The sequence below is a fragment of the Leguminivora glycinivorella genome, chromosome 11, assembly GCF_023078275.1.
Source record: "Leguminivora glycinivorella isolate SPB_JAAS2020 chromosome 11, LegGlyc_1.1, whole genome shotgun sequence".
NCBI lineage: Eukaryota > Metazoa > Arthropoda > Insecta > Lepidoptera > Tortricidae > Leguminivora > Leguminivora glycinivorella.
Window position 1 is genome coordinate 6,502,908 of NC_062981.1, and position 24,528 is coordinate 6,527,435.

At 36.5% G+C, this 24,528-nt stretch overlaps 1 protein-coding gene and 1 long non-coding RNA gene across 11 annotated transcripts in view; one reads left to right on the forward strand and one right to left on the reverse strand.

Annotated features, from left to right (window-relative positions):
- The window catches only part of LOC125231271 (kinesin-like protein unc-104), a 172,451-nt gene extending 148,906 nt beyond the window's left edge, over nt 1-23,545 (reverse strand). For all 10 annotated transcript variants that reach the window (XM_048136709.1, XM_048136710.1, XM_048136702.1 and 7 more), the window contains exon 1: nt 23,418-23,545. The gene's annotated coding sequence lies outside the window, so the exon portion shown is untranslated. The remainder of the gene's footprint in view (nt 1-23,417) is intronic.
- On the forward strand, nt 1,684-4,653 carry LOC125231272. Its single transcript, XR_007177606.1, has 2 exons — nt 1,684-1,911; nt 3,042-4,653. It is a non-coding gene; the product is annotated as an uncharacterized LOC125231272 (long non-coding RNA).
- Nucleotides 23,546-24,528: the final 983 nt, after the last annotated feature.

Consider the following 24,528-nt stretch of genomic DNA (forward strand, 5'->3'; position numbering starts at 1 on the left):
TTGATTTGGAATTGGGCTTGAAACATGCCAATCAGTTAAGTTTTTAACAGATGTGCAATAATCTGAGGTAAATAACTTAATTGGAGCTTCTAATAATTTTAACCCTTCACTGCGAAGGAATGTTTCTGAACTGAAGCATGACAAACAGGTAACGTTTGAAGTTGACAAGTATTGTCTACTTTTAATATGTTCTGTTCCTTGAAATATAAAAAAAAAAAAAATAACTGTACACTTCTATTGCTTCTTGATTTCACAAGAATATATATATTTTACATGTTTTGTGACTTTTGCAAGAATCAAAAATAATGATATTTTGTTATAAAAACTCAATCACCTGTACTAAGTATTCTTGCATATGCATAGTATTAACACAACTAACAAAATTATGTAGTTGTGCAGGTGGCAGCTATATGGATAATGTTGTGCTTTAAATTGCACATATACCTACAGCTGGAGCACCTCTCTAGTGTGTCTGGCAAGCTTGATGGTTTAATTATTAAGCTTATGCACCATGCCTGATGATGATATATAAATACCTTTGTCAAGAACTATTTGGTAAGTGAACAATGATAGATAAAATATTACATTATTTGAATGTAGTGAAACCTCGATAAGTCAAGCCAAGTGCCATATGATTATTCTTGCTTGACTGGAATGTGTTTCAATAATGGTATATATAGTAAGCGTGTTACCTTAGGGGCACGGGAAAAATAAGACAAGTTGCACGCCGGATTGAGAACCGAGTTGTGTTTTGTCTAATTGGTCTCAGATTAAGAACTGAGTTGTCATTACATATATGCACGCCGGATTGAGAACCGAGTTGTATTTTGTCTTATTAGTCTCAGATTAAGAACTGAGTTGTCATTACATATATGCACGCCGGATTAAGAACCGAGTTGTGTTTTGTCTTATTGGTCTCAGATTAAGAACTGAGTTGTCATTACATATATGCACACCGGATTGAGAACCGAGTTGTGTTTTGTCTTATTAGTCTCAGATTAAGAACTGAGTTGTCATTACATATATGCACGCCGGATTGAGAACCGAGTTGTGTTTTGTCTTATTAGTCTCAGATTAAGAACTGAGTTGTCATTACATATATGCACACCGGATTGAGAACCGAGTTGTGTTTTGTCTTATTAGTCTCCGATTAAGAACTGAGTTGTCATTACATATATGCACGCCGGATTAAGAACCGAGTTGTGTTTTGTCTTATTGGTCTCAGATTAAGAACTGAGTTGTCATTACATATATGCACACCGGATTGAGAACCGAGTTGTGTTTTGTCTTATTAGTCTCCGATTAAGAACTGAGTTGTCATTACATATATGCACGCCGGATTGAGAACCGAGTTGTATTTTGTCTTATTAGTCTCAGATTAAGAACTGAGTTGTCATTACATATATGCACGCCGGATTAAGAACCGAGTTGTGTTTTGTCTTATTGGTCTCAGATTAAGAACTGAGTTGTCATTACATATATGCACACCGGATTGAGAACCGAGTTGTGTTTTGTCTTATTAGTCTCAGATTAAGAACTGAGTTGTCATTACATATATGCACGCCGGATTGAGAACCGAGTTGTGTTTTGTCTTATTAGTCTCAGATTAAGAACTGAGTTGTCATTACATATATGCACGCCGGATTAAGAACCGAGTTGTGTTTTGTCTTATTAGTCTCAGATTAAGAACCGAGTTGTGCTTGTCTTATTACTTTCAGATTAAGAACTGAGTTTCCATTGCATATATACACGCCGGATTAAGAACCGAGTTGTGTTGCCTTTACATGATGTTAATAATATATTCTGTTCACAGGGTTTCCTGATAAGCACATTGTACCTGAATCTTGTGGTATCCATGGTAGTGTAATTAATGTGATATCCACAAATGAAGTGATTTCCGTCACTTAAAGTGTGAGTCATAATTATAATGATTACTTTAATGTCTGCTATACATTTAGCACTTTGATTATTGTTTCTTAAGTAGTTCTGTTTATGCAATGCAGGCCTAAGGAGGCGGACCATGTGCATAAGACCTATTATTGTGATGCAGGTCTTTGGAGACGGACCATCATGTGTTATATAGACTATCCTTGCGAGGTTAGTTCTGTTCTGGTATTTGTGGTGTAGGTCTTTACAGACGCCATCATGTGTTATATAGACTATCCTTAAGAGGATTGGTCTGTTTTTGTTATTTGTGATGTAGGTCTTTAGAGACGCCATCATGTGTTATATAGACTATCCTTAAGAGGATTGGTCTGTTTTTGTTATTTGTGATGTAGGTCTTTACAGACGCCATCATGTGTTATATAGACTATCCTTAAGAGGATTGGTCTGTTTCTGTTATTTGTGATGTAGGTCTTTAGAGACGCCATCATGTGTTATATAGACTATCCTTAAGAGGATTGGTCTGTTTCTGTTATTTGTGATGTAGGTCTTTACAGACGCCATCATGTGTTATATAGACTATCCTTAAAAGGATTGGTCTGTTTTTGTTATTTGTGATGAAGGTCTTCAGAGACGCCATCATGTGTTACATAGACTTTCCTTAAGAGGATTGTTCTGTTTCTGTTATTTGTGATGAAGGTCTTCAGAGACGCCATCATGTGTTATATAGGCTTTCCTTAAGAGGATTGTTCTGTTTCTGTTATTTGTGATGTAGGTCTTCATAGACGCCATCATGTGTTACATAGACTTTCCTTAAGAGGATTGTTCTGTTTCTGTTATTGTGATGTAGGTCTTCACAGACGCCATCATATGTTATATAGACTACCCTTACGAGGCTAGTTCTGTTCTGTTATCTGTGATGTAGGTCTTAAAGACGCCATCATGTGTTATATAGACTATCCTTAAGAGGATTGGTCTGCTTCTGTTATTTGTGATGAAGGTCTTCAGAGATGCCATCATGTGTTATATAGTCCTTAAGAGGTATATCCTTAAGAGGTTAGCTTGAGACCTTGTTTGTCAAAAGCATGTTTTATGACCTTAAAGAGTAATGATCTCAAGGTTACCTTGAAAGGGTCACTTACATGCATACTTTCCAGAGGTCGCTGGTGAAATTACGGTTTCCAATAGAGCGGAGAGAGCAACTGTTCGGAATGCCTAGCTGAACGAATGCATGCTACAGGCTGCGCGACAACCTTGTCATGAAGGGCCAACTTCTGCGGTCGTTGCGCTGACAGCCACGAAAGAAGCCGTATCACCGTGGCTTTCGTATGAAGATTTGATATGGTAATGTGTGTTGTCTTATAGCAAAATTGGTGGCTAGTACACATTGATTATTACCATTTATTAATTTTATCATGTTGATAGAAAAAAAATAATCAGCGGTTGTTAAAGGTCCTGCCAAGGAACAGCCATGTATTCTGCTTAATATATATTAAAAAAAAAAAAAAAAAAAAAAATACATGACAATATTTTGTAATGTCTTGATTGTCATTGTTTATTACTAAATTATTTAACGGCTATGTAAGCCGGATCTGTAATTGAGAGCACCTACTATGCCAATTGTAAATTAATTTCTCGTAACCTTATCATGTTACTTGAACGACAGTTGTATTGTACTGATTCTATCACCTACTGGCTTAGTTCCAAGGAAAAATTATCACGTTCTCGTTACATTAAGGAACTTAGTATTTCCCATGTATGTTACAGAGCTTCTTAACAAGAGCTTGTGCTGTGTTGGAAGGTGGCTATGATCACGCATAGGGTGTGTCAAGTTAACCTCTCACGAGTTGTACGCCTTCTTGTGCATGTGGGGAGCTTCACAGCCTACAGTGACGAAGCCAACTGTGAGTTTGTTCCATGTATTTGCTATTTAAACGACGCCAATCATCATTATTATATTGAGCGGTTGGTTAGTTTGGAATGCACCGCTCACGTAAGTCTTAACTTAAGGATAAATGGCATAATACTTGCCTGAAAATAAATGAAATGTATTGATGGGTGAAGTTATTTACAAGCAAATATTAGATGGTGTTTTGTACACCAGTAATTACCTGCCCGCCGCTAGATGTCATCTATTTTACATAATTAATTTGACTAATATATAGTATCGATCATGGCGGTAAAACATGTACTTTTCGTACCATCGCACCTTAATAGTTTTAAAGCCTTACTGGCTGTGGATTTGTTAAATAATGACCTGACTTACTTGTACTAGGCTAGTCTGGTCATGCAATCTTGAGTTTAGTTATGTCATTACTATGATTCGACTATAAAATGAGGCCAATTACATATCTTGGTGTAAGTTAGTCTTAAACTACACCGGCCGTTTCCAACGGTTCTCGTGTTAATCACTTCAAAGGACCAGGGCCTGAGTGTATAGCTGGAGTATACAAAGTTCTTGTTCACTTTGCAGAAAAGAAAAGAACAAATGAACAGATGAAGTCTACCGCCACCAGTTGGAGGCGCGGCCTGCTTCGGCTGCGTTGACTGCGGCAGTCATCAAGTAGCAGCATGGATAGCAGAGACCTTCGGGACGAAAGGTCAAGGTCAGAATGGGCGAATGTAAGGACATCACTAGTCGCTGGTCCCCATCCCTAGGCATCGCTGTCAACTGGGCGTCAGACTGACTGGAAGCTTCCATTGGGAGCATTTGTAACTCAGATTGTATTTTGAGATTCCGTTCAATAAACTGTATAATTAATAGTGGTATCCTGGTGTTTTTACTCTAACAGTTCGTATTTGTCATGCTAGTTCAGTCAATGTCAGTACATCTTGTACTGAGACTGACTGAAATAGCATGACACGTTCGTATATTTCCGTAACAATCTGTGGAGTGACTTCTAAAATATGAAAATCATATGACTGCGAGCACTGCAAGATTTGCAAACAAATCAGTGTAAGGGTAATTTAATTTTTTTTTTATGAAACGGAATCGTCTGCAAAAAAAATATGTAAAAAATTGTTAGAACTTTTTTAGAGTTCTCGTTAGGCGCTTTGCATTAACTTTTCTTAGCGTATTGTAGTGGTATTGTATGATTGCTAACGTTGCTAACAGCTTGCGTGGTGAGCGGCAAAATAAATACCATGTTTTGACAAAAAGACAATCAAAGTGTAACTAACTAGTTCAAAATTACTTTTCAGATCGTTAAACCGCAGGTAAATGGAATAAACATAAACAAAACTACATCTCATCAAACTAACTCAGAGTCGCAAGTCGCCGGCTGCAAAGGCACGTTTTACAGCTTCGTATCGTAAAACGACACCTATATATTTAGCGTTCGCTATAAATGTATACTGGAAAATTCTAGGCGGTTAACTTGCAACGAGTTTATGTAGTCGAGGTAGTTATAATTTGTTTTGCAGTTTATAACTGGATAGTTTCTAAAACATTTTTAATAAACAGAATGATTTAGGTATACATTTTTTTCTTCAAAAAATGCAGTTGCCTACTTGCTACGAAAAGTTTACGACACGACAATGCCAACAATTTATGGTTGTTCATTAATGATTGATATAACTTCGTAGCAGTTATCAAGTCGTAGCACTTGCGTAGCGCTTTGTAGAAGCTGCTACGCTCTAGAAAGATAAGAGTCGATTCTAGTTTAACTATTTGTTATAATTTTGCAATTGACTTCTTATCGTGTGAAGGGATCATACCTAAGTTCTAAACTAGATAATATTTTGCTAACATCTTGCCACCTTGACTCGAGCCCTGGAAATTAGCATACATCTCACACTCGGCTTCGCATGCAGTAATCAGGGCAGGGTGGTATTTAAATAAGATCAATAAATGAATTGGGTTTCCGATTTTGTAATAAAATAAAAATTAAAAAAAAAAACAAGAAAATACGAGAGTTGGTCTAATATAATTCTTCGGCAGGTTTGATAGCAGAACATGGAAAATTTAGCTCGAACGCCAAATGTCTATAAAATTATGACGTTAAAAACTCGACATCCAGGCTCTGCGCTATCAAACGTGCTGCAGAGTCATTTTCAGCCGACTTTAACTGATCATCGAAGATTTTTATCGGATTTAAATCCATCACAGATATTTCTCCAGTCAGTAGACTAATCAGTGCAGTGTTGCAGCTACGTGAACAGGCACCGCACGTGTGGTGGACACGTGCGGATCTAAATAGCCACGTGTCTGCGAAGGCCGCGGGCATTGATGTGCTTATGTGGCAGGTTTAGTGCTGATTCCTGTTACAGTTAAGGATATGACGAAAGCAACATCTGTGTCCCTCACTGTAACAAAATGCCGTAAGGGATTTCGGATTTTAGGAGGTGCAAGCACAGTGTTCACCCTCAGAGATGGTTTAAGACCAGGCAGGCAATCAGGGTCGCGCGATAAATGATAAAATATCAGGCCGTCCCTATCGCAATATTTGTAAGTTCGATAGGGACGGCCTGATGTTTTATCATTCATCGCGCGACCCTGCTTGCCTGCCTGGCTAGGCGTCTTTGACCAACTCTGAGACTATACAGCGCCTCCTAAGAACCGAAATCCCTGACGGCATTACGATATAGCTTGACAGACGGTACAAAAAATAATAGTTAGCATATACTCTCTGATCTGTACTGGAGGTAAATTTAATTTTACTTTTTTATCACTTGTGCCTTATACGAGTACACGCCAGTTACGACTATGACCAAAATGCACGCATAAATGTCATTAATCAAGTATAATTTTGATCTCAGAATACAAATTTCAACTTTCCTCCTGAACGTTCATAAATATGTCGTTCATTTATATACATACATTAATTAAAAACAATATCATGCTCTGATATACATTTTCATTATACACCCACGACTTACTCGGCACATTAACTACATCAACATCAAACGAGTAAATATTCCTTTCATTTCAGCATTTACGCCTTTAATGACGTCAGCAACTGGACGTCACGACTAGCCTTAAACATTTTCCTACTGGAAACTTATCTTAGTTTTAAAAGATCTATAAGTTCGTAACTACTCTTTGTTTCTAAGGTAGACTTATACTGGTTTGCCTTGAAGATACGCACTGAACGCGCCAAGCAAAAGAGTAATTTGAATAATAAAACTCAAACTTTTCTCTGATAAGACGCATCTCAAGCTCCTTTCAATATTGCTGCGAAGAAATGTCAAATCAAGATAGGATATTCTGAAGTCTCATTGCCGCTCTTACTCGTGGAAGCCGGGAGGCGAGGAGGCCCTCGTATATTCCAATAAAGAAGGACAAGACTAATAACGCGACCCGAGTAAGCTCCCAAAACGACACCTCAGACTTTTCAAGCGCACCTGCTTCCACCAACACCAACCTTCATTTAAAAGAACAGAACCCATTTTAGCTTATACGGAAGTCGTGCAGAAATAAATACGAAAACAGAACCGCACGTCTGGTGAAGTTTTTAAGGACGTAGGTCGAATATTAGGCGAGTTCAATGGATATTTTGATGACACGTGTAATGAATACGGAACTTGGTCTTATGAGTAGATACATAATGTTAATTGATACATTTAAAAATGTTTCTTTGGTACATATGATTGGAAGAAAAATGATTTATTAAAATATTAAACGCAACGTTATGTGCAAATGCACACGTAAATGACAACGACGAAATAATGTAACCAAGAACTTCAACACATAAAACAGGGAATTTAAAAAAAATACAAAGAGGGAGCACAACTTTCAAATAAATTAGAAACTTTCTAGTATTAATACAAAAAAAAGAATGTAACTAATTTATGCAGGCTCTCCATTAGTATTACCAAGAAAGGTCGGGCATACAAATAATTTGATTAGCATCAAAGACTAACTTTTTCGGGGAAGGAAAATGAAGGGAGTATCGGAAGCCACGTTGATACGACTTTGTAATAAGTTCTAGTAGCTTTGTACTTTATATAATTTCTTGAAATTAATTTCCATTGTGTTAATTTTTTTTTATGAATATTTTTGCTTATTAAATTGTATCTTGTCTTTTAATGCACGTTAATTATAAGATGTAATGTTTTGAAAAGAAGTGGCCCGCCGAGTTTCTTGCCGGTCCCATAGTGGATACCCCCCTCCAACTGACTGAGGGGGGACTGAAATCTTCTCGAGGCTGAGGCGTAGGGTTAGAGCCGGCGTAGTTTTATTTGACGTTCATAAGCGCATTGTAATATGCCTACTTAGAAAATAAATATTTCATTTCATTTCATTTCATTTATAAGTATAACACGGGCGGAATGGATGGAATGGATTACACGATTTACAAGTAACTTGTGGCTAATTTTTGGCAGGGAAATTCCATGTTTCTTTCTGGAACAATGTCCTTAGAAGTATCGAAGAAATCGTTTCGTTAGAAAGATCGGTAGGTTATGCAATAAACACCTCATATCATGTGGCGATTCCACGACAATAAATACGATAAGTATACCTGCTGTTTAGGAAGAAGTGTTTTGCGGTGTGTATGTATGATTATAAATGTCATTCCTTAATATAATCAATCCACAAAAAAAAACAAACGGTTCGAATGATACCCATGACATCGTAAAGACTAATGATAATTGTGGCAATCATGTACATGTCAAACAAGTGTTAGATAAAATTAAACAGTTATTAACTTTACGTTTACGAAAAACCAGAAAATTTTCCGCACTGAATAGCCAGCCGGGTGTCTTAGAGCCTTATCTAAAGCCTTCTTAATTAACCGTAATCCTAAGACTTACTAGGCACTTAATCGTTAATCCGTAAGCCCTAGGCCTTGTACTTGTGTGTATGTTAGGCCTCTCACAAACGCTGCGTTGATATTCCTTCGTGGAATGAAAGCTCGTCCAGTAATTAAATTTTCATCAGACGCAGTCGGCCATTCAGAGAGGCTCGCATTTTCTTTTTAGTGGAATTCTTTGCGATACCTGACCTTTTAGCGGAGTAATTAGTCTTGATGGTTCAAGATATATTTGAACCTTTACCATTCTATAATAAGACGAGCAATCTGCAAGACTATATATACTTAATAAATGTATTTGTACATTTTATAAAAGCATTCTTCGAAACGACTTTTCCAGTGATACCTATTACTTTCCAGGGCCGACCAAGTTAGATTTCATTTCTAGGAAAATGCGTTTTCTCAGTCCCGCGAGCAAAGTATAACTTCCAGTTTATTCAAAGAGTCTTTTTCATTCAAAGAGATTACATCCGGAAAACCCGAGACAGATGGCAGATCAGATTTTAATCTGAAGCTTATCCGGCTCTTTTAGGATTTTACACAAGAGCCGTTGTTTCAAATCAAGAACCATTCAGTTGAAACAAGCGGGTAGCTTTTTGGGTTGAAATAAACCGCTATGGACATTCGAAATGATCGGTGTATTCCGCGTCGCTTTAATGTTCAAAAACCTCCCGGTAAATATGAATTAAAGAATCAGCAATAAAAGAACCCAAGGACTCCAGGTAATGAAGGCAACCATATTAAGAGGATTCCATTAATCTCTAACGCACAAACACGCTGAATTACATTAACATAACCTCGAGAAGTCGTTTCCTTAAAGCATCAACCTTCTGATTTACTTTCCAAAACATACCTAGAGGTACCTAAATTTACTATTAGGTACAAGAGATCAAAGAATTTTACTTGCCGAAGAAACTTTTTACTTAAAGAATAAATCGTACAAAAAGAAATATTTCAAAATGAATAATGATTTCAAAGTAGATACTCCAAATTCCAAGCAAAGTAGGTACGTATTGTACAACGTATCAGAGCAAGGTAAAGTCAACTTTCCCGCGTCAGAACCAGTGACTATTTTAGACGGACTGATTGTTTACTCGTACGTCTTTGAAATAGTGGAAACCATTCAAAATCCCAACAGGTAACTCGTTACGGTTACGAAGCAAACTCTGGGTTTTGCACAAACTTTGCAGTAAGAATCCATACACACGCCTTATATTTCTAAGGTCTATATTTTTTAGTTTCTGTTCTGTGCATCTATGTACCTTACATTTTTGACGAATTTTAAATATGTTATTTGACTTATTTGATAACTTAAACGTCACGAAAAATTACAACAATTGTATGGAGAAAGTAAACAGAGCTCCCAAGCGGCTATTTATAACTTTCCAAGTAATATTCTAAGACGCCGAATCTCGTAGCAGGAGTCTCAGTAGACGTGTTGATAGTGAACATGAGATCAGTGCAGCACTTAATTAGACAGGCTGCAGGTGTGGCGCAAAAATTACATACATTTTCCATGACGTTATGACGAGTAACGTGTTTTAAAACGTATAAACTCAACAGATATGTTGACGCTCATGCATAGTCAGAGACAGCAAGTTTCTGGGGCCTTCTCTGGCGTGGAGCAAGAAATACATATGTACATATGTTTATGCTTCCGAATAACACATTCTAAAACGTCTAAAACTCAGCAGCCATGTTGACAGTGAGTATGAGATCAGTGCAGCACTTCATTAGACAGACGGCAGGTGTCTGGTGCTTTGTCGTCTGGCGTGGAGAGCAGTGTGGCTGAGGGGCGTTTAAATGCGACATTCTTTCGATGGCCGTACAGACAGCAGGGCAATGGGAACACGGACATAGAAAATATAAAAAAAAATCAAAGTTTGTCGAAATTTCATAAGTTACTTCTATCAGATAATTGTTGCAATATTTTCAACCAATTAAGACCAATTTTGATATTTTTCTGTCTTAACTCAGCAACAAGGAGTGTACAAGTTTCTAATGGGTTGGCAACGCGCATGTAACTCCGTCTCCGCCTAAAAACGGAGAATAGGGAAATATGGCGCACACTCCACCGACAAGAGCTACATATCTCTTAAATAATAATAATAAGAAGAAGAGGGAAATAAGAGCAAGATGTATATTAAAAAAACAGATATGTATAGGTTATTTATACCGGATAATAGTCATGACAGTAAGTTTAAAAAAGTTCATGTCTACGCTTCTTCTTCAACCTAGCGTTTTCCCGGCCTAGCGCCAAGGTCCGCTTAATGTCTACGCTACGGAATAAAAAACCTAACAGGATATAACATACGTGGTTCTGACTTCAAATATTGCCCCATAAAGAAACTTAACTTGAATGTATTGTTTATGTAAAAGTTTCAAGTAAATTATACTTATGTAACTCCTAACTCCCTACAAAATTTAATTTGTATTGTCCTATTCAAAACAACTTAACAATGCAAAGTTAAACAATGTCAGGCTTTCGTTATTATACAACTTACAACAATTATTTTCCTAGTTAAATACGTAGTTTTTTGCCAGACCGTACCTCGCAAAGAATATGGTTTGAAACAAGCCTATTCAGTTCGGGGACAATGGGGGCTGCACAAAATACTATCACGCAACAAAGAAGTTTATGTCGACGTGAAAATACATGTATATATTTCACATTCTAGAATAAGGTATCTACAGTTTAGTGGGTAAAATGCAAAAAAAAAAAGTATGCCAAACGAACTAAATTTTTTTTAAGCTACATATCTACTACCGTAAAACCCCGCCTCTTCTCTTAACTATACCCAACTCCGCCTGCTTTGGCAAAAACTGAAATAGAACAGATTTCGCAAATGTACTTACTAAATAAACTTATATCAAATTAGTAGTAGACTAGTCGAATACGCACGGTAACAAGGTCATTACTAACTTTGGTTTACTATAATAAATAAATAATAAATAAATATTGGGGGACACCTTACACAGATCAACAGATCAACCTAGCCCCAAATTAAGCAAAGCTTGTATTATGGGTACTAGGCGAAGATATACGTACTTATATAGATAAATACAATCCATACTAATATTATAAATGGGAAAGTGTGTGTGTCTGTTTGTTTGTCTGTTCTTCACAGCAAAACGGAGCGACGAATGGTCGTGATTTTTTAAGTGGAGATAGTTGAAGGGATGGAGAGTGACATAGGCTACTTTTTGTCTTTTTTCTAATGCGAGCGAAGCCGCGGGCAAAAGCTAGTACTTATGTACATAGAAAACATCCATGACCCAGGAACAAATATTTGTGCTCATCACGCAAATGCCCTTACCGGAATTCGAACCCGGGACCTACAGATATCTATGAAGTTCTTTAAACAAATTAAATAGAGTTTAGGTGCCGGCCTCGTATCTATAAAATAGCCTCTCTTCACTCGGCCGGCAACGCCCTGTCTCGGCTGTCTCTCAGACTTTGTTTGTTATGTAGATACGATATAGAGTATTATATTGAATACATAGAATATTGTGAATAAATATAGAACAGAATAAATAAAACAAGACACCATTCCCTTGATAATAAGTCGGAGCTCACAGCACAGATAACAATGGAGTTGTCTCATTTATTTTTCTCACTCACCTCAACCAGTCTCGTTGAATACATAACGAAGCTTCATTGTGCCAAAATAAATTAATTTTCCAGGAAGAACACTGGATAATATAATTAACTGTGTTAATGAAATAACTGGCTCTTTGAAGCCAAGATCAAACCTTATCTAAAACGAAATTATACAAATTAAATCCTAGCATGTTGGAACTTGCGATAGGTGCTCAATATTTACCATTTATTACGCCATGCTATGCAATGTCGGGTGAAATTTATGCTGCATTCTTGTTTTTCATCATATCATAATTTATTATACTTTATACTGACACATTATAAATGTAGTCATAAGGAGACACATTTTCCCTGTTACAAAGGTGGTATTTTTCTTAAACATTTCGCCAGAATTCTACTAGAATTCTCATCCACATGCAGCTCGGTCGTGCGCCAATTCCTAAAGAGAGGATTGGAAAACTCGTTGTCAGCTATAACTGTAATTTTGCTTCCAATGTGAATCCAATTTTTCGCAAACTTTCCAAGCTTTGAACGTTTTCAGCGGTACAAGATATATTTTCACTCTAAGAGCGGTTTCGCACTAAGTCCGATCCGATCTCCACTATCCGATTTCTTTCCGTTATTCTTTGGCTATGACGAATATTATTTTCTCGAATTCGGATCGGAAGTAGTGCGAAACCGCTCTAACAATATTGTAAAAAGAGTAAATAAGACTGTACTTACGATTATGTGCAAACAATGATAACTAAACTTGTATGAGAATTGCTGCCACATTGCCCAAACAAGTTGCAGTTGGGTTGCAGTAAATGATATCGGGCATATCAGCCTCTCGTATTTGCATTCATAGCCTCAATTTTATAATTCTTAACGTAAAAACTTATCTCCACAATAATGACTATGGTCCAAATTTAATGACTAAAATAAAATGAATGTCAAATGGTTCAAGAGTTAAAGGAGAACCTTCTCGAACAAGAGGCCAACACTCAAGGCAGCCCGCCCAGGGAATTCGTTTGCGTGTCAACATTTTACAAGCCCCGCTCAAGGTCTCTGGGATATTCCACTCCGAGTTTAGAATGACTTTAGGCAATTGAAGGGTGGTATTATGTACCAGATTGACACGCGAGCTGAGTTGCATGTACAACTAGTTTTTAAATTCTCATGACAATTCGGTGTAGTAGGTAAATCATATTTCATTTCATTTATTTCATGCAAAACCATGGTTACAAGAGGTGTTGTATAACATAGATTAGGTACATGGTCACCGTGCAAGGGCGTAGCACTGTCTTATAAAAACTAGCTTAAAACTAAACTAGTATTTTTTTTAGTAAAACCTCAATAAATTGCAATATTATACTAAGAAAAAGTGACCAAGGCCTCCTGTCGCCTCCAACTGGAATCGAACCAGCGTTCACTGCCATTACGACAGGTAACGGAATGTTATAGTTTTGGGAAAAGAGAAGAGGCGTAGACTGCAGTTCCAATATTTCACGAATTCCTCCATTAAGAAGGTAAAAATAACGTTTTTACCCTAAAGATGAGAAAATTGAGGCAGCGCCTCTTAATAGATGTGAGCATGCTTCGTTTATTCGATTGCCATTCATTTTAATTAGGCGATACCTTAATGACTAATTCGAAGTAGACCAAGTCGCGAGCAAAAGCTAGTGTTACCATAATGGCGGTTGATGTTACACTGTGTTTTTCAAATTCTGAAATTACAATTCAGGAAACTCTACATTAAACACACGAATAACATTATTTTTGAAGAATAAAAACGCTAGAAAGATTAAGTAGGTAGATAACGCTTTGGAGTAAATATCGTTGTCAACAGAATTTTTCCTCGTTTTGCAAATATTTGCACACCGCAGCCGTGGCAAATCCTTTTACACGTAAACATACAACCCATTATATTAAATATTAAAGCTCTCTCTCCACATGTTTTAATGTCGTGTTTACTTATAAATCATATCTAAAACGTCCCATTTTCGTTGTGTAAATACCTACACAGAAAATTTAATTCATAGAATTTAAGTGTAGGTATGTATGTTTAGTCGTAAAGCAAGCAGTTTACTATTCTTGAAATACATTTAAGAAGCTAAGTAGCTTTCTACGTGTTAGCTTTGCTTTCAAAGCGCTATTTGCATGTCAAACACTTCAAATCTTTAAAGAATTTATGCAATGTCACAATACACAGAAAAAGGCTAAAGAATTGCGTATAAATGTAGTAAATAGGCATTACATTCGAGGGCATTGAACCAAAAACGTGTGAACTTCAACCGCCCCTAATGCTATTAATACTACCGTCCACCACTCAAACTAACCATTATAAAAAGATCTAGAGAACCATAACAACTATACTTAATCAAAGACCTTACCTTTAAAACGTTTCACAAGCCATGAAAACCAGTCATGCAAGAGCTGACGGTTGCAACTCTGTCGTCTATCATATCATGCATCACTTTCTCACTTGCATACTTTGAATTTGTTAGAAAGTAACGGCTAAATTAACGTGTACTAAGATCGCGACCACCTTTTTCCATTTCAGTGGCAAAGCTATTAAGCGTTTATTTAGCAAGTTGCTGCTATTAGGAGGTAACGAAAAACTTTGGGCACTTAAGTACGATGGAGCCGATGGAGGGTTGATAAAAGTTCTGAACGCGTAGCTGCGGTTCGTAATGGTACAAAATGATCAATCAGTTTAAGTATGTTGTTAACACGAAATGCGAATCTATAAATAGTGTTTTTTTTTTCTTTACAGAAGGGTACTTTTGGTTCAAGTGCAATAAGGTCCTAACACTTCTAACAGAAATTCTGATATAAAGGTTCTTATTCTTATAGTATCTGAAGCATAATGAAATTTGTGTGATAATAAAACACAAATTTACTGTCTATTTTTTTTTACTTTAGGATTTCAAAACGAGGTTAGTAGATCGACATATCTCTGCAGCAAAGGACGAATATAACTATTACGACGAATATAAGACAAATATTTCGGAATCTCGAGAGATTTACTATAAGAGAACAAAGCGTTATTACATTACACTAGTACGCCAGCGCACTGTTTTATTTGACAACAATATTCTGTGCAACCGAGTTTCTCTAAGACAAAGTTTTAGAATAACATACCTATTAATAAAACACAACAAACCACGAAATTAAGTTAAATCAAAATGTAAGAAAGGACCATAAACCAGGTAAACCCAAACCAGAAAATGTATGCTTTTAAAGACACCTCATAAAAATGAATCGAGCATCTAAGCGAGAGGCGGAGCAGCAAACTATTGCATTTAATAGGTTTTAGAGTGCTTCTTATTTTCCTTTTCTGAAACTCTGTTCTAAAAGGTCCGAGCCGCGTTGCCTTGCGAAGACTTGCTCCTTTTGGAGAAGTGCTACCGCAAAATGAAACTTTGAAAAGATGTTCCTGGAGAAAAGCTTAAAATAGCAGCAATATTTACAGTGGATTTACTTATTTTATAAAACACAATTTTGCAATATAAAGTTTATACATAATTTATGTAGTTGCTAAAAGTGTGTCTGATTTCATCTCAAGATTTAGTAGATAAGTAAATAGAACAATTTCTGAAAACTTGAGGTAATCTTATACCTATTAATTTTTTTAAGTGGTCCGTGACCGCAGAAAGTTGAAGAATCTTTGACAGGGTGTCCTGTCCACTACTAAACCCAAAAAAAATTCCCTGACTTTTCCCTGACTTTCCATGACCATTTAAGAAAATTTCCCTGACCAAATTTTCATTCAACTAAATTTACCACTTTTGCTTAGAGTTGCAAAAAAAAAACGGTTTTTTCCTGTCTTGAAAAAAAAAACCTGAAAAAAAATTTTTTACCGTAAAAAGAAAAAACGGAATCCTTATAGGATCACTCGTGTCTGTTTGTCACAAAAAAATTTTTCTGGAATATGTTTGTTTCCTAAGGTACGAAATATTAAAATTTGCAAGGCAGTTCATACTTTTATACCTACGGTTTTTTTATCTTTATGTTAACTATAAAACTTTAATTTCTGGTTTTATAAAACGAACATTAACGAAATCTGTAGTTAGTTATCGCCATTTACTTTTGGCTATACCAGTGCCGGCCTGTGCACTCTATCAGAGTAAAGCGAGTTTGAGTTTCGGCGCCCTTGGGTAACCTAATGTACCAGAAAAAAACATCGCGAGCGCAGCGAGAGCGAAATTTTTTCCCCTTTTATACGTCCCTGGGGCTGATAGTAGTTATTATGTACATAACATAGGAAACAAAATGGAGTATCTAGTCTATCAGAGCAGAGTAGTTATGTGCAAGTTGCGGAAACTTTCCAAAAAAATCTTAAATTTCATAAAACTTTCACGAAAAATAAAGGGAATTAAAATTGATGAAATGGAAAATACTAAACGCGAGCGAAAAACATTTCCCTGACTTTTCCTGACTTTCCATGACCACTATGAGCTTCCCTGACTTTTCCCTGACTTTCCTTAACTTTCCAGAAAGTGGACACCCTGTTTGATTTAGTTTTATTCGCCTATAACAAAAACTAAAAGACAAGCTCTATAAACCCCCCACAAAAGATTTGTCGGAGCCCAAAATTATCATCAATGTCCTATTTATTTAGGTTAAGTGTGCACAATCGCACATGACATATCTCATAAACAACCCTTGTCATAACAAATGTTCTCTCATACCATAAACTACTTAGTAATCAGGAAGTAACGGAAAAAGAGTAAAAGACTGCCTCGATCTCGGAGATGGGTAATATCCTGATTCCATTTAGAGTTCGTCAACACGCTCATTCCCCTAACATGGGTTTGCTTGTGGATAAGGTCATTGGCTTGGCTTCGTCTGGCCAGCTGGGTTTTGAGGATGTTTAAGTATTTAATGACACAATAGTGCACTGGCCTTCCATTTGTTTCAATGCTGAGAATCCCCTACGGTTTTTTACAGACTAAGGCCTTAAAAAGCACTGCATATAATACGCTTGCATATACAAAATAAATTTATATTAAACTACACATTGTTAACAATACCTAATAGTCTTTTTCATTGCGACAGCCTGGCGAAACATAATAAAAATTAAAAAGTGGCAACCTCATAGAGCCGTCCCTTTTTCCTACGTAAGTATATAGAATAGCCCTCTGTTCTATACGTTTCTTTTTTGCCAGGCTGTACCTATGTAGATATTGTTTTGTGCTCTCAAAGAGAATGCCACTCAGCATGTGTCGGAGGCGAAGGCGTCGGACCACTTACTGCAACGATGCTGATTTTCTGTGGACCCTTTAAGAGACCCTTTATTTTATTTTTCATCAAATATAAATGATATACTATTAAGGTCAAAGCATGAAAACGTTTAGTTCCGTTACTTTTTATCTTTATATCTTTTCAGTTGGTCTGTACTTCTGTAGATATTACTCCGATTTGTGAAATTCCTATTTAATTATTCCGATTTCCGACCGTGGAAGGCATACCTAAAAGCTTGTCGAAGTTGAATTGAGCGGCCTTCTATACTCAATAACAATGAAAACTTTGAACAAATAGATAACATTGAAAACCTTCTCATGTGCGTACAAGGTAAGAGGAATAGAGAACATTTCAGTATTATTTACACAACATTGCGTCTTTGCGTCCTTTAGATCAAGTTCGACGAAGTAGTAGAGTTGTCTTTGAAATAAATAATAAACGTCCTGAACTAAAATAGAAACGAAGCAATTTTTAAAGTATTTTAAACTAATTAAAGCAAACTTTAGTCACGTATTATACTACAAGTATTATGTCTATTTTTTTTAATGAGATAGGAGGCAAACGAGCAAACGGCTCGCCTGATGGTAAGTGTAAGTGATGATCACCGCCGTCCATCGACAACCGAAACATCATCTAAATAAAGTTATATCTAAATCCTAAACGGCTTTTTGGTTGTGGGTAAACTATGTAACGGCTAATACCTACAGGTCCTACAGTACAGCGGAAATTCGGCAGGAATACGATTGTATGCAACCCCTTAATCTCGGAAATTTTAGCAAACAAGGAATGTACTACCAGCAGCAAAAGTGGATGGAGAAATTATGAATGAATTCATTGATAAATTCTCCATGCACTTTTGCAGCTGATAGTACATTCCCAGCAAAGAGGATCGAGTATTATTGAGAGTTACTCTCAAAGTAAAATGTGTAATCACAGTGCAGACTGCCATCTCTCGACACAAGCTTAAAACTTTTGAACCTCAGTTTCGACAATTTGGCCCATATTGTTAGCTTAATATTAATATTAGCGCCATCTAGTCGAGCGTTCCCGTGCGTGGCGCTTTGAGGTACGTTTTTTTCTTAGACTTTATCCGTCTATACGGAGTTACATATGGCTTTGATTCCCAGTAATCTGCGTCGAGCCCGGATGGACACATGAGCGACGTCGCCTGTTACGTTTCATCTGGCGTACGTCACTCAACTCGAGCTGTCCGCAATGCAGGCTACAGGACTAAGACAGGGAACCTAAATAGTGTATGGATCCAAGTGCATTCACCGCTCGCGTGAGGCGCCGCCGCGATACCTATCGACGAGTGTGTCCGTGTTTCAAGACTAGTAAGGATAGTTGCATTCATTTGCAGGTTTATATTTAATTCTAGAACTTAAGAGTCAAGGCTTTAAAATTACGACGAATTAATGATAAGTTCATTTAATTTTAATCAGTAGATGAACTTAATCATTAACAAACAATGTATCCTTGCTTAATAGCTTCCAATTGTATATTCCGCAACACCAAAACCGTTCCTAAAAGGGTTTTCCAAGCAACACAGGCAACACAGCCGAATCCTGGACACTAACGTCCCTAACACAAAACATGACGACCGGTCTGGCTCAGTCGGTAGTGACCCTGCCTGATGAGCCGCGGTCCTGGGTTCGAATCCCCGTAAGGGCATTTATTTGTGTGATGAGCACAGATATTTGTTCCTGAGTCATGGATGTTTTCTATGTATATAAGTATGTATTTATCTATTTAAGTATGTATATCGTCGCTTAGCACCCATAGTACAAGCTTTGCTTAGTTTGGGGCTAAGTTGATCTGTGTAAGGTGTCCCCCAATATTTATTTATTTTAACTACAAGTTTATACTGCTGCCTAAACGTGTTATTATAGTTGCGCATAATGCAATTGACATACTAAAGGATTTTCCATTCCAAGTTACACAACAAGAACGCAACCGAATGCTGGACACCCTAACGTCCCTAACACCGAACATGACCTATCTACACGTTCCCACTGCCCGACCTGTTATTATAGTTATGCATAATGCAATTGAGGTAGGTTAGACCCATTAACTTAGGAGAACGCATGGCTAGTGTTGGAAGGATCGGAAGTGACTCGAGCCTGTGGAGTGTAGAGGAATTCCACTCGTTTTTTAAAGACTGTTTTTTTTTAATCTTCCGAGTAGAATCGTTCATTGTGTCTAGATTAGCTTTTAACTCAAAATATCTCAAGCTTTCAATTAAATACTCGGTTGTCTAGGTAGATTTTGCCTAAATAAACAGTACATAAAATAGGTGGTAATCAAAGTCATAGTTATTATTTGTTTAATCGAATTAATCGCTCCTAAAGGAAAAAAAACCGGCCAAGAGCGTGTCGGGCCACGCTCAGTGTAGGGTTCCGTAGTTTTCCGTATTTTTCTCAAAAACTACTAAACCTATCAAGTTCAAAACAATTTTCCTAGAAAGTCTTTATAAAGTTTTACGTTTGTGATTTTTTTCATATTTTTTAAACATATGGTTCAAAAGTTAGAGGGGTGGGGGGACGCACTTTTTTTTCCTTTAGGAGCGATTATTTCCGAAAATATTAATATTATCAAAAAACGATCTTAGTAATCCCTTATTCATTTTTAAATACCTATCCAACAATATATCACACGTTGGGGTTGGAATGAAATAAAATATCAGCCCCCACTTTACATGTAGGGGGGTACCCTAATAAAACATTTTTTTTTTTCATTTTTTATTTTTGCACTTTGTTGGCGTGATTGATATACATATTGGTACCAAATTTCAGCTTTCTAGTGCTAACGGTTACAGAGATTATCCGCGGACGGACGGACGGACGAACAGACATACATGGCGAAACTATAAGGGTTCCTAATTGACTACGGAACCCTAAAAAGGGAAATAAAGTACTGGCATTCAGATCAAAAAATCCTAACTAATATAATAAATGGGAAAGTGTGTGTGTCTGTTTGTTTGTCCGTCTTTCACGGCAAAACGGAGCGACGAATGGACGTGATTTTTTAAGTGGAGATAGTTGAAGGGATGGAGAGTGACATAGGCTACTTTTTGTATTTTTCTAACGCGAAGCCGCGAGCAAAAGCTAGTTAAAAATAAAAATCAATACCAATGTATTTTTTTTCAACCATCCTACTGGCCAACCCTAGTCTAAAAATGATCTCGAGTCTTACGAACAATGCCGAGGAGTCAAAGGACTCGACTCGAGTCTCACCCAAGTGTGATACTATACAGCACGACCACGGATGATTTTACTAATTCTGTTGCGGTACAAATTCACGAAAAAAAATGTACTTTTTTGTACCTACGTTTAAAAAAAATGTACCTTTATGGTTTTGGAGTTTCGACATAGGGGCCGTGGTCGTGCTAGGTAGGTACTCCCTGGCACGACCACACAATATTTAATGATTTTTTGAATTTCTGTTGTGGTACAAATTCACGAAAAAAAATGTACTTTTCTGTACTTACCTTTTTTAAAAAAAAACCAGCATGGTTTCGGAGTTTCGACATGGGTTGTGGTCGTGCTAGGATAGGTACTACCTGGCACGACCACATTAAGTTTTTGAAGTAATTTACAAAGTACAATTTCTAAACATTTGTTTAACATTCATTTGACCATCAAATTAAACATAAATATAGTATGGTCGTGCCAGGAAGTACTTATCCAGCACGACCACAACCCATGTCAAAACTCCGAAACCATGCGGGTATTTTTTTTAAAAAGGTAAGTACAAAAAAGTACATTTTTTTCGTGAATTTGTACTGCAACAGAAATTTATAGTGTGGTCGTGCCAGGGAGTACCTACCTAGCACGACCACGGCCCCTATGTCGAAACTCCAAAACCATAAAGGTACATTTTTTTTAAACGTAGGTACAAAAAAGTACATTTTTTTTCGTGAATTTGTACCGCAACAGAATTAATAAAATCATCCGTGGTCGTGCTGTATAGTATCACACTCACCCAACACTATGTCGCATGGCAGGATAATTTGCAGGCGTTACGGCGCCGGCGGCAAACGCTCATTCCACGAAGCTAATTGGAATGCAATATTTATAATTGGAACATACTTTGTTAACTATATCGCCGGTTACTCTAGTTTTGTATTACGTCGTTACATTGCTAATGTTCAGCAAATACATATACTTAGGGCCGGTTGCATCAAACCGTCTGTCACCGTTAAAGCGTTTGTTAAATTTTATTGTATGGGAACTTCCATAGACGTCTGCTGCGTGACGATGATGTGTCTGTCAAATGTGGTTGATGCAACTGGCCCTCAGTGTGACTGTAAATACTCGTACAGATATCAAAAAAAAATATGAAAGTTCTTTTAATATTTAGGTAATTTGTGTTTTTTTTTTAATAATTATGTTATTTCCAACCAAATGTTATTTCCTGTAACTGTAAAAATATTGGTACAAATTAAATCAATAATTATTTTCCTGTCCTTGTATAGGAAAGTAAGTGGCATAATTTTTGTGTTATTGCATTGTAAAAATGCTTTTCCTCACAATCAACTGAAATAAATGGCTAATTGACTTCTGAAATAAATACTTATGCACCTATTTCATTCTCAGTTGTCATATTGGGGTAATCACACTGTATTGTTTTATCTCGGATGCAGTGGTGGATTTGCAGTCTTGTCTGCCTTAGATCGCAGACCGGCACATAGTGATTATAGTAACTACTAGCCATATTCTTAGAAACCTTCAAATTGACAGCCATGCACTTTGTTAGCGCCTCTCGACAACATGCCTATTTAGACCCGGGGTCTAGTAGTTCTTAGGGAATATCTGCCATTGGGGATGTAAAGAAACTATGAATGGTTTTTTCACAAAATCTGTGGTGGGGTGCGAGATCAGTTAAGGAATATACAGACATATGTAAAAAAAAATTTTTTTTAATAGATTTCAAAGAAAATCAACAATATAAGAAGATGATTCCAACAAAATAAACTACATAAATAAATACATAAACTCACACCTGTATTTCCAAAAGGATTAGGCAGAGTGTATGAAACTGCTCAAGTTTCAGACCCACTCTTGCCTATTAAGGGGTTGGAAGAAAATAAACTGGAAGTGTAGAATTGTGTGTGTATGTTAAGAAATAATGTTGCTGTTGTAGTTAGTCTTAGGTGCTAAGAACAGTAAGAACTAATACTGCTCATAATATGAGTGAAAATATTATATCATAATATCTTTTTACAAACATGACTCGGAACCATATAAATGAATAGTAATATTTAATTGTCTTCAAAAACAGTATTGTCTGTAATACAAAAGAGATAGTAGCATTACTCATACTTTAATTTATACTACAAAAAGTAGAGTAGAGCCAATAACAGAAAACTACCAAGTTAAAGAATACTATGAAATCAACCAATACATTGTGACTTTGTATAATAGTAATTGCAATTCCACTTAGTAGAAATTCCAATATCTATATAAGAGGAGGAATGGCCATCTGGCAGACATATGTAGATGAATAGTCTTACCTAACTGTGTATGATGAATCATATCAAACATAATTCATGTATTTATCATCTATCTCTATGAAATACACTACTTGAAAAATAAATATTTCATTTTCATTTACATCAAAATAGTTAATATATACTATTTTTAGTAGCCAACGGAATAAAACCTAGATATTCACACAGCGTGACGGTGAGTTAATTCTTTACGAAACACCGAATTCTCGACCTTCCTTTCTGAACTCCATAATTAACAAATATATTCTTATTATCCGGAGCATGGAGTCATAATTAAAAGAGAGTAATGAATACTAATTTAATTTAATTTTGTCATTCAAAGAACAATCTCCTGAAATTGTAGCAACGTCTGGTTAGTCCACTGAAAAATCAATAACACTTCTATGTGATCCCACTCAACTTTCAGCGATTAAATTGCGTATTACAAATACAAATCGACACTTACCTCTTCACAGACGAAAAGTCCAGATATTACAGGATACGAATACTTAGTCAGAAAGTACGAATGTCCAGGGATAGTCTTTTTATTTATTTATTTTCGATCACAACACACAAATCTCCGAACAAACGTCGAAACGAAATTGCTTGTTCATTGAGGCGTTTTTCGTTTCTAAACGGAAGCATGTATGTCATTCAGAGAACTGTCAAAGTTGTCACAGAAAGGTATCTACACACGACGTGAATTAGTAAATTCTCTTTTTTAAATAAAAATATGAAACATACTGCTTATTTTGTTATGAATTATGATCTTGATTATGATGAATCCATTTAAACGAATCTACAGAGTGGGGCCTGTAACAAAGGCGAAGAATTGAACTCTAGGCTATTCTCCTTATACTGATCAACATTTGTTCGGCGACATTTAAAAATAACTTGTATTTTGATTTTTATCACCCTTGAAAGTTTTTTCTAAGAGGTAATGTATTGCGAATTCTGTTAAGTCTAAAGTGTGACAGACAACGTCAATGACAACAATAATGGCGTACATTGAAGCTAATATTTATTTTGTATGAAAAATTAAAAATTTAAAGACTTCATAATTTTTAAAAGTCACTGAACAAATGTTGATCAGTATAAGGAGAATAGCCTACAGTTCAATTCTTCGCCTTTGTTACAGGCCCCACTCTGTATAGGAGCGAAAGAGAGGCACATAACGTTTTCACTTGAAGCTTAAAGAGTAAAAATTAAAAAATGCCAACATCGTAGTCTCGTCCCTTTCAAATCAATTTATGAGAAAACGGGATGACACTACGTTGCTGTCACTTTTTGCCAGGCTTTACGTACATACCTCCTAGTGAGTATTATATTCTTTGGTACATACCGAGCTGAGTTACAACCTCTTGTTGTTGAATTAGAATATTATAGAATCGTGTTCAGACATTTATGTTCGCTTAACTACGTAGATGGGAAGGTTATAAGCATTCCAATATGCATCCTCAGGGCTAGCGCAAATAAAACATTTGTCATCATCATGATCCTGTGCCAGCTTGTTCCGATATCAGCGACTGGCTTTTTATTGGCTAAGTAAGAGCGACCATCATGAACTAAAATAAACT